Source organism: Lepisosteus oculatus, chromosome 5, assembly GCF_040954835.1.
Source record: "Lepisosteus oculatus isolate fLepOcu1 chromosome 5, fLepOcu1.hap2, whole genome shotgun sequence".
NCBI lineage: Eukaryota > Metazoa > Chordata > Actinopteri > Semionotiformes > Lepisosteidae > Lepisosteus > Lepisosteus oculatus.
Window position 1 is genome coordinate 17502939 of NC_090700.1, and position 18169 is coordinate 17521107.

Genomic DNA, 18169 nt, shown 5'->3' on the forward strand with positions numbered 1-18169 from the left:
CTTTTCAAGTCAAAGTGTTGCAGGAAGAGCAGAAAAGGTGATAATTGTAGCCAGGAAGGCTGACAGGATTAACAGCCGTACACAGGCACAGCTGTTTCTCATCTCCAAAATAAAAAATGCTTCCGCATCAGGAATACCATACATTCATACTTGGGGAAAAAAAGGTGTTTAAACCAGTGATTTGGATCACATGTGACAAACTGTGACTCCTTGAACTTGAACTTTATTGCCTTATGTAACCGGTACACGTACTGGTCCAATGGAATTCTTACTTACAGAAAGTCTCTTGATTGTTAAAACAAGTGTAAAAACACAAAGTGCAGACAGTGGAGGATCCCCAAGAGACTACATCTGTGGCAACTGCCACAAAGTCCAAATTCTGGTCAAAAACCTTCATGTACTCGTGGAGGAACTAAAGGCATTCAAAGGGCTTCAAGGGCCTGAAACAAACAAACATGGACAAAGTGACTGAAGGAACCTGGGCCAAGTTGGTAAAAGGAAACACACCTCAAGACACCCAAAATATCTTCTCCATGATGTGGAATCAGACATGGGAGATCAGGACAGACACTCACAGGGCACCTCCATCACTACTTCATAATCTCAAAGCACTTGTCTCAATTACAACCAGGACTAGCAAGAGAGCAAAAAAGAAAGGTGGTGTCACGACTATAGTCCCCCCTCCTTAAGGGTGCTCCAGCCCTTTCACTATAGACTTCATTCTCTGCACCTGTTTCCCATTCCCTGCCCACCTTAAAAGCCAGGCGCTGACGCTCTTCCGGGCTCTGCTCTGATTTCCATATCGTGCGAGTCCGGGACCAGGAAGCGCCTGGTCCCGTTAAGGTTTTAACCCCTGTTCCTTGTCCCCGTCCGCCGGTTCCGACCCGGCCTTCGTGGTTTTAATTCCGAGTTCTGATGGATCTCCTGGTTTTGGACTTACCTTCGTGTTTTGGATTCTCTATGGATTATTCTTGGATTGTTCGCCTCGGCCACACCTCCCCCGTGCACCAGCGCACCTTGGACACGCCCCCCTGTCTTCAGCCCCGTTTTCCTGCATGACGTTTCCCCAGTGTTTCCCCACTCCGTCGGACTGTGTCGTCCGCATAGGGTCCGGAAAGAACTGTTCGTTACAGGTGGCTGTTGATGGACAGTCCACTCTCTGTAACATGGCATCAAAAATATGCACCAGGGACCACAAGATGACAGCAGTTTGTTTTTTTTCCCTGGAGCTACGATATTATTCATACAGTGGACAGGTTCCTAACGGTTACACTTTAAGCAAAAGACAAAAGAAGAACCCCATGTGGGAGACGAGAAAACAAGAAGCCAAAAACCAGGAAGCCACGATCCGTAGTCAAAATGTATCAAGTCCAAAAAACCTATCAGGAACCAGGAAACCTATCCAAAAGACCAATTCAAAAACAAGATCCAAAACCGAAGTCAAGAAAGCAAACCAGAAGTCTAGAAAAACCAGGAAGCAGTCAAGATAGCAAAAGGCTCTGAAGTGTCTCAAAAGATGTTCAACCCAATACTGAGTAGGGAGATGAGCATGAGGCAGGTTAAAGTAGCCAGGAGGAGGGGGCGTGTCTGATTATTTGATTGAAACTGCACAGAGTCCAAAAATCTCTGAACAAAATAGAGGACTGAATCAGTGGTTTTCTTAGGAATCCTTCCACAAATGTAAATCTGTCAGCACTGATAAGGGTTGAATGATATAATTAGTCGTGTATCACAAGGAATTGTATAAGAATCACTGCTGTTCTTCATTTATATTAATGATCTAGACTGTGGAGTAGATAATAAACTAGGCAAGAATGTAGATGATACAAAATTTACAGGATAAGCAAACATTGTAGAAGCGATAAATTTAAGTTAAAAATATTTAGATACAATTCATGACAGGCAGATGATTATGAACACATACAAGTTCAGGATTTTGCATGGAAGCAGCAAAACACTATATAAAATGACAAACAGTGAAACTGATGAACCCACTTATGAAGAAGACTTCAGTGTTTATGTTGAAACGTGATTTAAATGTTCTAGACCATGTGAAGTAGCAAATAAAAAAGTGAACCAAATGTCATGAAATTTACTGTTGGTAAAAGAAATGTTAATAATGCACTAGTAAGGCTTCATTTAGTTTAGTGCATACAAACGTAATCACCATGTTATAAAAATACTATATATTGCTGCTCTAGAACTAGTCCAGAGAAGAACAACATTCTATGTCCTACACTGACAGGCTAAAGGAACTGAACCATTTTAGTCTTAAACAGAGATAATTATGAAGGGACCTGATTCAAGTATTCAATATCCTCAAAGGTACTGACAGTCAATCTGGTAGTCTTCTTCAGAATGAACCATAAAAAACAAACCAGATGACTCAAGTGGGACTACAAAGAAGTTTGAATAAACTGAGAAGAGGCACTTCTTTATCCATATGTGAGCACTTAGAACCTTGATTGGATAGAACAGTGTCAGTCTTTGTAAACAGGTGTAGAAAATCAGTGAGTATCTTAGAGGACCAATAACCTGGAAGTTATTGGTCAATTTAGCAAGTATTATTTCAGTAAAGGAATAATTTTATGATTTTGGTTCCTCTTACACTAATAGAAGTAAAGTGGGTCTTTAGATATGTATGTGGTTAAATATTAAATCTTTAGACCCCTGTTCTAAACATGTTAACCTCATTCATTCAATGAATGCATAAAGAGGTGGTTCTGCTCACACACGAGAAATAATACAAAAGAGCAGACCAATATACCTGCAGGACAGAACAAAACTGCTAACAAGAGCCTTTGACACCAGCTACTGTAGAAATGTAAACTGGTATTCTCGTACCATAATTGCTACTGAATTACAACCCAAGTTGTCACCATAACAACTGCCACCTCAGTATTGAAACTCAGCTCTCAGAGGGAGCAGAGTTACTGCTTTTCAAAGTCAGAGAAATGCCTTAAGGGACATGCGCAACCAAAAATATATACGATTTTGGGCTCACATAAATTACCCTTAATTTCATGAAAGATGGAAGGATACTGAACCCCCATAGGAACTCTCTTTAAAATTCAAATTTGAAGTACAGGCCCATGTTTAATGTTTCAATCATTTGATACCTGTTTCATTGCAAACATTTTTCAGGATATTTCTGAGGCAAATTTTGACCAGAAAAGGTTGTTCTGATTCAAAGCATTTGCATCATCTCTCAAAGCAATAAAAAAATCAGAGGTATTTTATGCAAGACAAGGGGGAACATCAAGGCTTTATTGGGAATTATAGAATGAGTGTGGGTGCTAGGCAAAATCAAAAGGTCTGTACATGCTGTTCTGTCTACATATACAGGTATACTACTTTGTGTTTTTCACTTTGATGTCACTTTGATATAAGGAAAAGCAAGTAAAAAATAAAATATTTAACTCTTCATAAATGGTGAAACGTTCGTTTTTTGTTATATTCATTAGATTTGGAGCCCAGGATTCAGCAAGTGGCAGCCGCAATTTCATTGTGATGAGAATCGTTGTCATGGTCAGTTGGTAACAAAGAATAAAACCACTTAGGGCTAAAGCATTTCAAAGGATTTCAATTTTTATAAAGGGTTCCTTTGGATATTTCAATATCCTTTTGCCATGGTTAAGGTCTTTAAGAATGGAAGGTGTATTGTACTACCCAGACACTGCCTGGATCAGGATGTCCCTCCAACCTGACCCCCTCCCCCCATGACCACTTTGAGAATTCAATGGCCCAGATGGGAGAAAATGTCCAAAGTCAATAATATCCTATGTGACTCCGACCTACTGTATAAAGCTAAAGCTTGCCTATATGACACAGTGGCAAAAGTTTCTAAAAGCCCACATGGTGTTTTCAGCGAAGCATTAAAGTACAACAGCAAACATGGCCGCTGGTCATGGCCTAAATTCAAAGTGTTTCTGTCATGATTGTAGTCCCTCCGCCTTAAGGGCGCTCCGGCTCTTTCACTTCGGACTAGATTTTGTGCACCTGCCCACCGTTCCAGCCTCCTTCCAGCCCACCTTAAAAACCAGGCACCCACTCTGTTCCGGACTCTGCATTGTTTCCCATACCAATCGAATCCGGGATCTGAGTCTCTGGTCCCGTTCCCATTTTTTTCCCCCGAACCCTCCACCGGATCCCACTCCAGTTTTTAATCCTGTTTGTCCTCGTCTTGGATGGACCGCCCAGCTTTGGACTTGTTGTTCCTCTTGGATTTCCCACTGGACTCTGTTTTGGATTGTTTGCCCCGGACTCACCCCCCTGAACACCTGCGCACCATGGACACACCCCCTGTTTTCATTCCTGATTCCCGCATGCTTTTTTCCCCTGTGTTTTCCTCACTCATCCCCGGATTGTGTCATCTGCATAGGGTCCGGAAAGAATGCTTTCGTTACAGTTTCATCTAGGTTGTGAATATTTATTCTCAACATACTGTATTTTAGTTTTTGGTTTTCTTTGCAGGTTTTGCAAACATTTAACCTCTTTCACCTACAAACTTTTTTGGTTTGAACATTCAAGTTGTGATTAAAAAAATACTTTAAAATGTGTTTAAACAATTTGTAATTCAACAAATGAGGAACATCACTGGAAAGAGATTAATTATTTTGCAGGACACTAGTCCTGACATGAAAATTTCAAAAGGTTGTTGTTTTGGACCACACTTGACAATGGAGTTTTCAGTGGAAAGGATTTTCAGAAGGTGAAAAACTATTTTAAAGATAAAGTCAGACCAGGAGTTATTCAGTAACCTGTAAATCTATAAAACAACTTAGAAATTACTCACCTGACCTGTGCAATTGTTATTTTAATGTATATTTTTCTACTTATACATTTATTAAATTGCTATTGTCTTTTCCCATAATTTCACAATATAATACATGTGAAGTTTTTGTTTCTACTAAAAGAGAATGCACAAGCAGGCTAATTTTGTTGACAGATAACTGCAATAACTAAGACCCATTTTATTACCCTGTGCATATTACTTTTCAGTAAAGCTTGTTCTAATTGGAATCAATTATAAGATTTATTATAAGCACTAGAGAAAATATTCAAATTCATCACTTGAACAAGGAATGAAACTAAAGCTGTTTTATTATAATAGATTTTAAATATGATTCTGACATTCCTGTATGTACTAACTGTTTAAAGGCCAAAAAGGACAGAGAAACTATGAACAAAGGGCTGGTCCCCAAGTGTTCCACAGAAATAGCAATAATAACACTTTTAACAGCCTTGTAGAAACAAGACCATGAATAATTAACCTGCTTGAAACAGTGCTCCCAAGTGCAAAGAACTTTGCAAATCTAAAAAATGGTCAAAGTGTTTTTTTTATTCAAAAAAGTTTGTGTCAAGTTTGTCAGAAATGACACTTTTTACACTGCAAGAAAACTGAACACAAGCCAGGAATCAGGCTGAAGAAGACAATCCCTTTGTTGCCAAGAGGCTGAACTGTGAATTGTGAAAGGGAAACACAAAGCAGCGACTGTGGAGAACAGTATTGACACATTTGCCTGTGTCAGCTAATTCCCACTACAGCAAAACTAGCTTGCAATCTCTCCCCCCAAACTAGCAACTGGCCAGGTCTGCCATTGGTAGCATCACTGCAAGAGAAAAATGAGCCCCCGGGCTTAAAGGCTAATAAAAAATTTAAATGCAGGCTTCCTTACCTACTGTAAAAATCTAAAGTACACATTTACAGTAGTAAACCTGGAAGAGACCAATTACGCCAGAACATTTCCGTGCTACCTAAAAGATTTGAACTGAGTAAGTGGTGAGTAGAGAGAAAATAACCTTTTAGCTTTGAAATAATTTCTAAATCAAAATGAAATTGTAGGTAATGATCTAGGGCAAAGAAACTCCCTTCATACGTTTCTAAAATGCAAAGAAGTAAATCTTAAATTCATAAATCTTGTTTCATCTCTAACTTTTTCAAGAACCCTGAGCACTGAACGTTAAATTTGTTGCAAAATGTGCCTTCTCCTGAAATGAAGTGACACTGAAAAGCATTGAAAAGTCATTAGAAGATACTAGTACACTCTCCAGTCTACCAAGACTGGAAGGTCAAAGCACTACCTGAAGGTCATAATGCCATTTGCCATTTGAATTGTGGCAGACAGCCACAATTCTGACATCATTCCTTGGTAGGCGCACTGAGCAAACAAGTCACAAAATAAAAGTGTGAAAACACTGAAGGAATTGTAATTTCAATGAACAACTACTTTAAGCACTGTGCATAAAGCTGGTTTTATTGCAGTGCAGTTGTAAATTATTGCTCCCTTTTGAAATTAATGAGGATTTTAGAATCATAGCCTTTCCATGATCCCGGTTCAGAAGGCATGAGATCATGTTCTTTTGTTCGATTCACTTCTCACTGAAGCAAAGAATGTAGCAGAAAAGATCAAGGAATTACGACTGTTTAACCTTAGAGGAGTAGTGAAAATAGCCTATCACAGCTACAAAAACACCCTTTAAACCTACATTATCCACTTGAAGTTTTGCACATCAACTGCCATTTAAAGAAAACTAATAAGCATAAAAGGCAGTTGATATGGCTTTTGGAGCCAAACCTTCCCTGTGAGCAAACAGAACGCTGTTAATCTAATGTAAGTGAATCATTACACAAAGAGCAAGGACAACTAATAACTGGCACTTTTGTTTAAGCACCAGTGGAACATACCAGTTCATGGGTTTTTACTAGAAGTGACAAAATACTCCAGAGCAGCTTTGTGTTAGTTAGATGCTTTGTCAAGCCTACAATAGGTTAACCCAGGTTTAAAGACAGCCTTTGTACTCCATCATTTTTGCCTTGTTGGAAAGAAAAACAAATACACTTTCTTTTTTGTTTTAATGCTTACCACTTAAGTATTGCAGAGCCACATTCTATCAAATCAAAGACAAACCCATGTCATGTGAAGAGATCTCTCCAAAATAATGACTACCCTAAAATCACTTTAATATAAACTGCAAAGAGAGACAAGTGTTCTTATTGGCAGACAGGTGGTGGCAAACTACTGTACAGTACAGAACTGTAAGAAAGGTGCATTACACACACATACAGTATACTGTATATTTGGGTTGCTTAGGTTCTTCTGTACTGCACTTTATATATTGTATAAATAAAGTTCTTTGCAAGTGGTACATTTTTAGGCAGAAGTCTAAAATAAATTAGTTTGCTGTAAAATAGTTTATCTACATACATGGCTCTTGGATGCTCCTACAGAGGTTTAAGGCTGCAAATGTTTGCTAATAAAGTTAGCCTGCCAACATGCCCCCTACCCCCTTATCCCCAATAAAATAATCTAATTAATGCACTTCAGGTAGGTCAATCCAAGTCTGGGCCCAAGCCTTGGCACTGGGTCCCCCAGGTTTCACAATTTGCTTAAAAGTCAAAGGTCACCAGGGAAAGCTCTGAACAAAGTTCTATGGACAGATGAGAGCAAGATAAGCCTTTACCGAAGTAAAAGAAAGGTTTAAGTGTGACAAAGGAAAGGAGCTACAGATGCTCTATATTTCACAGATGAGGTGGTAATGTCATGAAACAACAAAGTATTGACTTACTGCAGACAATGTAAACCTTTCTAAAAATTCTGAAAGACACAGACCTTAGCGGGTATTTTAATATTTATCAAAAACATTTCTGAGAAATGCACTCGAAAAATGTGTGTATTGTTTCCCAATATAAAGCTACTTTGAACATAGAAACAAAAGGAAGTATCTTATTAAATACATTCCAAGACTGCCCTTAAGCCTCTTAAGTCTTTTTTCCCCACAAGGAAATTACTTTATACTGATCTGATGTTTCTTGCCAATCTGGTGCTATTTAAAGACACATGACCCTGTTCTAGCAGAAAAACACAGCAGAGAAATTGTGAACCCAAAAAATGTAAACATACCTCAAGCATGCAATATATCATCAGTGAGACTCTAAAGCACTAGCTTAACCTTCTGGCTCTCGTTTACCACTTAAGAAAAAGAAGGTTTTGTGATACTAATTAAATGCCCCAGATCTTCTAAGAGCCATACTGCAATTACCAGTTTTGTTAAGATCCTGTTTTTCCTTTTATATTATTTTTCTGGGGATATTTTGAAAACCATGGAAGACATCACTAATGAGCCTTTATTGGTCTTTAAAATATCTGTTCTGCATTTGAACAAAAAACATTTTTGTAATATGAATTGATGTTTACCACAGTTCCAGCCAACGGCAAAAAGAAGGAACATACAAATAATACAACTGTCACAGTAAAGATTCACCTAGTGGTATGTTGCATTTCTAAAGTGCAAAAAACATTCTTCATGTTCGAAGCCACAGTACATATTTAAGAAAAGTTATTGGAAGAAAAATAACTTTAAAAAGTTGGTTCACTTGAACTGGATTTCTTACAGTAAATGCTCATCAACCCTAAACTCGGTTAAAATGCAGGATGTTCAGCTTGTCTCAAGTACATTTACAATTCAGAACATAATATAAGAATATTACAACTTCCTGAACCATCAACGGAATGCAGTCATTCTAGGATGATCTGTAGGTAAAAGAGATAAAAAGCTTTTTTCAAAAAGTTCAGAATTCACATTTTTAAATACACTCACACCTGCAGTCAGAAGTTATAAATCTTCTATAATTTACTTTATACTGTATGATCAAGGCTCACTACTAAGATCCTTGTATGAACAAATAGGGAAAGCAGTGCCATCTGCCACTTTCTGTCATCCAATCACCACAATCTCTAAAGAAGATTCAACTTCAGACGGAGAACAGATACTGTACAACTCTCGTTGACAGCATTAAAATGGGTTCCCAGCATGGCACAGTCCCTCGTTTTGGGTGGAGAACTAAGGGCAGCCAGGCAGACTCAGACCTCCCTAGCACTGACTCATGTGCACCACCCCATGGGGAAAAAGAGTCACAGATACTGTAACTCTACACATTCCACACTTGAAACAAGAATTTCTGGGATACAGGATTTAATCTATATTCTAAAATGCTTTTAGAGGCAGGGATGCTCAGAAGCCAATATACAATGACTTTTAGTGAAAATTAAAGTACAGGTAAAAGACAACAATAAGGTTGCTGCTGGAAGAGGTGTTAGTGGGGCCAGCAGGGGGCACTCACCCTGCGGTCCATGTGGGTCCTAATGCCCCAGTATAGTGACGGGGACACTATACTGTAAACAGGCGCCGTCCTTCGGATGAGACGTAAAACCGAGGTCCTGACTCTCTGTGGTCATTAAAAATCCTAGGGCGTTTCTCGAAAAGAGTAGGGGTGTAACCCCGGCGTCCTGGCCAAATGTCCCGTTGGCCCTTACCAATCATGGCCTCCTAATAATCCACATATATCAATTGGCTACATTACTCTGCTCTCCTCCCCACTGATAGCTGATGTGTGGTGAGCGTTCTGGCGCACTATGGCTGCCGTCGCATCATCCAGGTGGATGCTGCACATTGGTGGTGGTGGAGGGGAGTCCCCATTACCTGTAAAGCGCTTTGAGTGGAGTGTCCAGAAAAGCACTATATAAGTGTAAGCAATTGTTATTATTATAATAAAATAGAAAGACAAATCATCTTGTTAAAAAAAACACATTTGGGTCCCCATCCATCCATTTTCTGACTGAAAGCCATGGGCACAAACAAGGAAGGATACACCCCAGAATGGCGTCCTGTCCATTGCACGGCAGACAGACAAAAACACAGCCAAGCACACACTTACACTGGGGGCAGTTTTCCCAGAAGCCAATTAACCTTCCAGTATGTTTTTGGACTGTGGGAAGAATCTGGAACACCTGGAAGAAACCCATATGAACATGGGGAGGATATACAAACTCTACATACTATAGCTAGCACTCCTGGCCCAGAGTTGAACCCAAGGCCCCAGTGTCTTGAGACAGCAATGCTAACCACTGGGCCACCATGCCACACATTTGGATCTAAACTGATTTTCTTCCATACCAGGAGGCTTCTAGAATTAGAGGTTTTTCCTTGCATTAACTAAGTATGGGTTTAGGGAAAATATCTATTAAACTGCAACTTGAGTTCTACACACGTGTTAAAAACTAATTTCGATTTAATAGTTTTGTGTGCAAAATGGTCCAGATTTGTTTCTCTGTTGCTTTTGACTTCATAAATCTAAGGCTTGCCCAGAAGTGAACTTCTGAAGCTTTGCGATTGTTTTATTCTCAGTTTAAACAATTCCTCTTTGCAGGGCCCAGCATCTCCATAAGGTCTTTCAATAGGGTATTCAGATGAAGAACAGATACTAAGAGACGAGCATTAGAAGAAGTGGGGGACTTTCTATCACAGAAGGGGGAAAGTTACTCTCCTGGTACTTTTGTCCACTCCTACTGCCCATGGGCTTCCCCATGGTAGGCTTGGGCTTTCCCCAAGGGGTTCAGCTGAGGGGTGGGAGTTCAGTAAGAAATTAAAGGCCCAGTCCCTTTCTGGGTAAAAAAAAGAAAGGAACAGGTGCCATACAGCACTGCAGCAACATGAGGGGGAGGGTCTTCAGGAAATAACCCCTCCTTTGGAAACACGTGTGGTTCTTCTGTGGGGTTTAATGAGCCACAGGTGTACCGATTCTATAAAATGTCCTTCTGTGGTGAAACAAGGAAAACCTTGGCCTTTGACATGGTTAATAAACTAGTTAACTTTCAAAGAAAAATGAATTAATTAGGAATGAAAAGCAAGAAAATCAAATAGAAAAGAAATTATTTTCTAGCTCATCGGCCTTTCAAACTGGTACACTACAACAAGGTGCACATGAGATCATTTCTAAGCATGAGTTAGAAATGTGAGAGAGTGAACATTACTATACTGTAGGTTTGAGCAGTGCCTTGAAAACCAACAACAAAACAGAGAAGAGTATCTTATTAATTAAAACATGATATCTGATGACCTGGCAAAAAGACAGTATTTGTTTTCAGCTGAGTTCTGTGCTGAGATAATAAGAGATTTTTGAAGGCTCCTGCACTCTGAAATAAATCCATACCCGAAGGTAAGGATATCTTATATTTTACTGTACAGTATATTTCATTTACGGTCAGAAACCATTGAAATCAATAATACTTCAAATTAGCATGTTTGTTAATGTTAAGATGAGAAGTGCCTTTGTTTACTGAAGCAAATAGACATATGAAATCCCCAAATTGCTGGTGTATTTTGAATTTTCAATCACTGTGTGGGCTGAAATTCCTGTGGCTGTTACCAAACTGGAGAAGACTATTTATAGTCTGTTTATCACTGGTATGACAGGACTGTGTTATATGTTTACACTTCACTATGAAATGTTCAGTGTAACTCACCAGATGACCTCACTGTATGCTTCATGAGACTCTTGAGATGTGTTCCAGCTCAACCATGTGGTGTGCAATCCAACAGTTCAACAGCACTAAGGACAAAGAAACTGAACTTCAGACATAGTGATTCACAGCTACCCTCGAGCTCTGGCACATTCTTTATTGAGCACTACAGCTGGCAGTGCCTAATGATATGATATTCTAAAACATATACATTTCTCAGTGGCGCCACTGTATGTTTTACACATTTTCAAAGCGCAATTCTTCACAAAACGATTTTCCTAAATGAAACTACAAATCTTTAAAATGTAGCTTGCTCACCACTAAACCTCAGCTAAAATTCATTTGTTCACTGTGTATTGTTAAGTACAGCATTGTTGCGTTAATATTACTGTTAGAGTACTGATCTGATTTTCATCAATCTCCCATTACAAAATAATAAGCAGCCTGCCTTGTCAGTATAATAAGGAATTATTAATGCAGCAAGTTCAGACAGAATGAACTGGAAGAGGTAATGAGTTAACTGATGATCCACTAGGGAGGTGGTTTAAGTTATAAACAAAATGCAGGCATTGCACATCAGTTAGATATCCATTTGAATGGCAACATAAAATAATTATACAATGATTGAAAGATCAATACATTTTATTTCTTATTTTTCTGGTTTAGCCAACAATTGTTATAGTATTATCTCTAGCAATGTCTCAAGGCTCCAACAGCATTAACTTCCATGTACAATGCAAAAGGCTGAATGCATAAATAAATCTTTTTTTATTGAATAGATAACAGAGAAGTCGCTTTTTCAGAACATATCCTTTTTACCACAGAATTCAGCAAAGCTGAAATGAAAGTAACTTTATGATGCAGAACTTCTGAATTCTTCATATTCTTCACATTGGTTGCCAAGGATAATCTCTCAGTGTATGGAGATGAATGTATATCATGGCATTTCAATTACAGTTATTCACAGTGATATTCTATGATGTAGCTTGTAAAGATAAAAAAAAAGTTATTCTAACAATCCCATTGTGTAGAATGAGCTAGTTAGAGAACTTCTCTCCTGGATTTCTCTCAAAAATATCTCCTTTAACCAGGGAATGAAACTTTAGTTTCACAGATTTGGCATTTATCTGGGCTCTGGAGATCAGGAGCTGGCACGTGTGGCTAAAAATTGGAATGGCAGGTTTTTAATTGATAGCAGCTCTTGATTTCTTCATTACATATAAATAAAAGGGAATACTTTATTCAGAATTCAGTTTCAGAATTATCGTGCTTCATAAATGTCTTCATATGCCACAGGTAAACCTATGTTTCTTCCACACAAAAAAGAAATGTACATTTTGTGCGATCTTAGCAATCTTTATGATTACTTCTTAGCATGATTCTGTTCATTATTAGTATTAACATACTAATACGAGGAGGACAAAGTTACTGGACCTATAAGCAGAATGAGTCAAGGGGCTACTGCAAGTGTGATCTGAGAAGTATGCAAATAAATGAATACCAGAAAATCAGGAGTTTAATAATAACAGTAATTTATACTATTATTTATTTGTGATTATTGACCTATTATTATTTATATGAAAATTATTTTAGCATTAACATATAGAAGGGGACCCAGATTGTCCATTACAGATGTGCAGCACCTATCTGAGTGACATACAGCAGCCGAGAAGTAAGAAAAAATCAGTGGAGATCAGGAGAACTTTAAGAAGGGTAGACTGTACAAACCCAGAATGAAATTTAATTAGAACACTGCTGTGTTTAACATTTCGTGAAGGACGACCCCACATACAGTACAGCATCCCCAAGCACTGTACTGATGTTCAGGGTTTAGAAGTTTCCGAGACTTTGCTGACTGTTCCACCAACAAGCAGCCACCTTGTTTTCCGTTGAAGTCCCCATCCCAGTACTTAGTTCAGCATTTCTTGGCTTCTGAGATCTGGCAAGATGAAGCTACAAGGTTCCAATTCTGATTTCACCATACTGTTGCACTTTTTACTTCACCAAGTGTTAAGATTGGTTGTCCCTCTCACACTGTCCCATCTAAACTCCATTTTGACTCAGAATGTACAGAAGTGTGTTTTTCTTGCTTATTAGATACTATATATAATATGCAACAGCGTCAAGTCATACTGTATACTGTATACAGAATGCTTTTTTCCACTGAACATACTGTATCAAACAGAAGAACCCTTGAACTTCACAACACACAGGGAGAGTAGTAGAGTTTATTGCCATATGTACATGTACAGTACATTGGAATTCTTATCCAGGTTGATCTCTTGGGCATACACAGTATAGCAGATAGCACCATACAATGTAGACAGCACATTCCAAACATAATAAATGACAACAGAACAATAAATATGCAGTACTGAAAAGAAACACGATAGACGCTGCAAAATGTGCATAGTACAGACGTGCATTGAGTCTGAGGCATTGCAGTTACAGTAGCTTTTAAGGATCCATACTGCATAAGGGTACAAGCTGTTCTTAACCCTAGTGGTACCAGAGCACAGAGGGAAGAACAATTTGATGGGATGGTTGGGATCCTGTATGATGAACTGGGCTTTATTGTGTTAGTGGATGTTGTGAATCTCATCGATTGATGGTACTGTAAATCACATCCTAAAATCCTCTAAGCCATTGCTACAATCCCTTGTAGTGCGTCTTTGCCATGTATGATGGTATTGCTGTAACTCACATTGATACAAGTAGTTAGGATACTTTCTATAGTGCTGAGGTAAAGGTTCATGAGTAGCTGCTTCCCCATACTGCATTTCTTTAAGCACTACAGAAAGTGCAGGTGCTGTTGTGCCTTTTTCAGAAAGGCTACAGTGTTGCGAGTTCAAGCCAAGACAGCGGAGATCTGCAGACCAAGGAACCTGAAACGGCTGACAGTTTTCACTTCTGTGCCATCAATGCTGATTGGGGTGTGACTCCCTCTGGGTCTCCTTTAGTCCAGAATGAGTTCTTTTGACTTGTTGATATTCAGGGCCAGATTATTGTCAAGGCACCATCTATTGTCAAGCCTCACTCCTGTATGCGGACTCATCGTTGTCACTGATCACCCTGATAATCGGTGTCAACTGCAAACATAATAATGTGGTTGCTACTGTAAGTGGCAGCAGTTGTACGTGAACAATGAGTACAGCCTAGGACTGAGAAAGGACTGAGAAAGCAGCCTTGGGGAGCTCCAGTGTTTAGGATCACTATAGAGAAGAGGTTTGCCTTTCAGGATATCCAGTATCCAGGTACAGGTAGAGTTGCGAAAGCTAGGATCCCTGAGTTTTGGGACAAGTTCGGCAGGAACAATTGTGTTAAAGGCCAAGCACTAATCTATAAACAAATATCCTTACATAGGTGCCCAAACTGTCATCCCAATGTTCCAGGGCAGTACTGTATGTATCGCTAAAGATGTGGCATCATCAACTGACCTACAGTATTTGGGCAGTAAGTCAACTGAAGTGTAATGAGGGAGTTAAAGTGGCATTGTTGGTGGCAAACAAGCACTGTTTCATACCTCTTTGTAGTTTGTGTGTCCATTTCCTGAGAATCCACTAATGTAAAAGTGGCCATGGTTCCCCAGTGTCCCAAGTTGTATATTCAAGTATGGGTTTTTGGACTAGTGCCGAACATAATTTTAAACTGAAACAGTTACTCTCATTTGGACAAGTCAAAAATATATCTGGCAATCACTTTAATCTAAGTGATACACTCTGTCTTGTCAAACATTATTAATTAATTTCAGGTTAAAAAAAATGTAAATGAATCTTCAGCATTTCTAAGGACAACTTACTCCCACAACAGTAATTAAGGTACTGTAGAGCATTACAGCCGTCATACATGAGTTTCTGCGACTGTGGGCATTGTCATGTAAAAAGGGGTTCACCTCCCAGGAAGTAGAGGCAGAAACCAATTAAAATCTTGTGCTCCTGGCACTTCTTATGCTTAAGGCAAAAAGGAAATTGGCAAGTATTTCTTCATATTTTTATTAAATATAGTTTTTTCTAAAAAAATAGTTCATTTTTTGCAGCGTGAACTAGCATAGTGTAGCATAGTAGGTAAGCCTTTAGACTCAGCCTTGCCCCATTTGCTGCAGTGCACTCAGCTGTAGAGTATACTGTACAGTAAGTGGGCACTTACACTGCTGAGGAAGCAATCACTAGAATTCACCAGTGTCCCGACCAGAAGGTGTTACAAAAAGCAGGATGATATTAGACCCACTGTGGCTCCAGTATGGACACTGTTTTGTTTTAACTTCAGTAAAATATGTACCAAAACAGGGCACAAGCCAGTATTCTAAATATTTTATAATAGATAAAGCTGGATATACAGTACCGTTGTATACTGATACACTGTAAGGACCACTGAGAAAAACATGACAACATTTGAAAACAGAAAAAGAACTACTGAGAAATAAATCAATTATCTACTACTTAAATTTTGTTAAAAAAACTGTTCATTAAAATGATCATTTCTTTCCATTCTTTCCACAAAAAGAAAAGGAGCATAGCACATAAAACTTTTGTGATACCAAGACCAATATAAATGTTAATGGATTTCATGATGATCTTTTAAGGTTGCATTGGAAATAGATATAATTAAACTGTCAAATCTAATGCAGAAGCTATTGCTTAAGTGCGATCACTGAAAAAAAGACAGGTATCAAAAATGGTAGCACCTATTATACAAAATGTATAGAAGCCACATCTACAGTATAGTACCTTCTTCTCAATACTGAAGGCTAGGAAGAAGCATCTTCTACATCCAACATGAAAACAGTTTGAAGGAAGAGGGATTTTTATGATCCAGATTAGGAAACTGTGTACTTAGGGGTCACATAGGGATTTAAAGCACTCAATATTGCCAGCAGGCACAGCTCATTACTGGCTTCCATTGTTTGTTCTTCTGCAGTGGCAAATTGCAGAAAAGGGGTCCTTCAGAAATCTCTCAGATGCAGACATTGAAAAACCCAATAAATGTGCTCATCTAAATGGTAATTTATTTTACTGTTGTAAACCATTGTAAATGTTTAGAATATTTTAATGTCGTAGCAAAAAATAGTATGTACCGTAAAATCATCCTTTGCAATCTCAAAAAAGATTGACTGTACATTGAGGAATACATACTGTACTTAGCATTTTGCAAACATATAGCAGTCACGTTCTGCAGTTCTCTGTATTTTATTAAATTGGACACTTATTAAATTGCTATGTTAATAACCTGATAGTTCCCTTGAAAAACATATTTCCCATTTCAATTAAACTCTGTATTTATATGGTCTTGAAATACTGCAGTAGCATTCTGGGATACCAGCTTTTGAAGAAGCTACAGTATAGCTTTATGACAACATTTGTGTCCTATCTTCATACACAATTTTGAATCCTTGTAAGGAGCGGAAGAATAAATTATCCTCTACATTCCTTCTTACAGATGATTTGCCATTAATCATTCTTTTGGATTCTATACTTTACTAAATAACTTACCCATAAGCTATATTTGACCATTTTAAGTGTTTCAACTCAGAAATATGAGTGGAAAAAAATATAAAATATAAACAAATGTAGTAGGCAGGATCTCAGACTAATGGTTCTTCCATGTCATGCAACAAAAGCAGTTTCACACCAAGTAAAATGAATGAAGCCTTTAAAATCTGGGTTAGCTGGTTAGCTAGGAGCACACAATGTGGCCCACAAAATGTTGTAGACTTTCCAACCCCACCAAAAGCAGTACACTGTGTTCCAATTTCCCCTCTGCAATCAAGCACTGGCCTGCTAGCTCTATAGTGACTGATAGTGAGTTTTAAATGGGAAAAATGAAAATAAACTACCAGAAAACAAAAAGTCATCATTAGCCACAATTTCTACCATTTCCCAATGATTGCTGGGACAGACGTAATTTTCTCCAGGAAACGGTTTTAAATATCTGAATCCAAAGATGAAAGTGCCAGAAGTGCCAAATTTAGATTTGTTCTAAAATGCGAACTTGCGGACACACCCAGCTCTTGAAGCTAATCAACAATTAAAAAAGTGTCAAATGTCTCATCCTCCCAAACACAAAAAGCTGTATCTGCTTAAATAGACAAGAACAAGAGAATTACCACTACTTGGCCAAACGGACCCAGGAGGGGGAAATACAGGTGTGTCAATTTGTAATCTTCTAGAAACAATGTGACGAAGTACTGAAAAGTTGGACATTTGTAAAGCATTTATAACAGCCCCAAATTATTAGAAGCTGGTCCGGATTCTACCCAGTGCTTATATATAAAAAAAGAGGTAGAGAAGCACCAATAAAACCAAAGGGAATTTCTCTTGTCTCATCACAAACAGCCCCCAAGAGTGAGACTAGTGCGATTTTAAATTATTTCAAAAGTGCTTGGCTTTGCTGTGTACCCCTGAGGTAAAGGGAAGAAAGCACTTTGTAGTAAGACTTTGATGATGCAGTTTTGAATTACACATCAAGACAGGAGAAGGAAGCATTTGTGACATAAAGTAAACGGCAAGTAGCAGCTCCTTTGAAATCAAACCTGTTTATAGAGTAAACAATAAAAAAAATCTGTGATGGAAGCTGCTATAATCAAATTGCACCAATTACTATTCAGTCTTACAATGGGGAATAAAACAAGGCTTTATTTTTTAACAGGCACCTCATTCCAATAAACATTTAAAAATGGTACAATCCTGTCCTTCAGATAAAACCAAGACAGATTCACAAACAGAGTTTACAGGACTCATGTCCGACACTTCAGAAGTAAAAGGTTCCAACTGAATAGATGTTTCAGTATTGGATAAGGATTATTGCTGGTTATTCCATCTTTATTACTTTATTTGAAGATAGAAAAACAGATAAGATCAAATTACATT

General features: G+C 38.4%; 1 protein-coding gene across 6 annotated transcripts in view; it reads right to left on the reverse strand.

Moving 5' to 3' along the window:
* Nucleotides 1-18169, reverse strand: part of LOC107076750 (microtubule-associated tumor suppressor candidate 2-like) — a 206970-nt gene that overhangs the window by 150837 nt on the left and 37964 nt on the right. The window contains exon 3 of one of the 6 annotated variants that reach the window (XM_069190182.1): nucleotides 11307-11392. The exons of the other annotated variants lie outside the window; for them this stretch is intronic. The gene's annotated coding sequence lies outside the window, so the exon portion shown is untranslated. The remainder of the gene's footprint in view (nucleotides 1-11306; nucleotides 11393-18169) is intronic. 6 annotated transcript variants of the gene reach the window in all.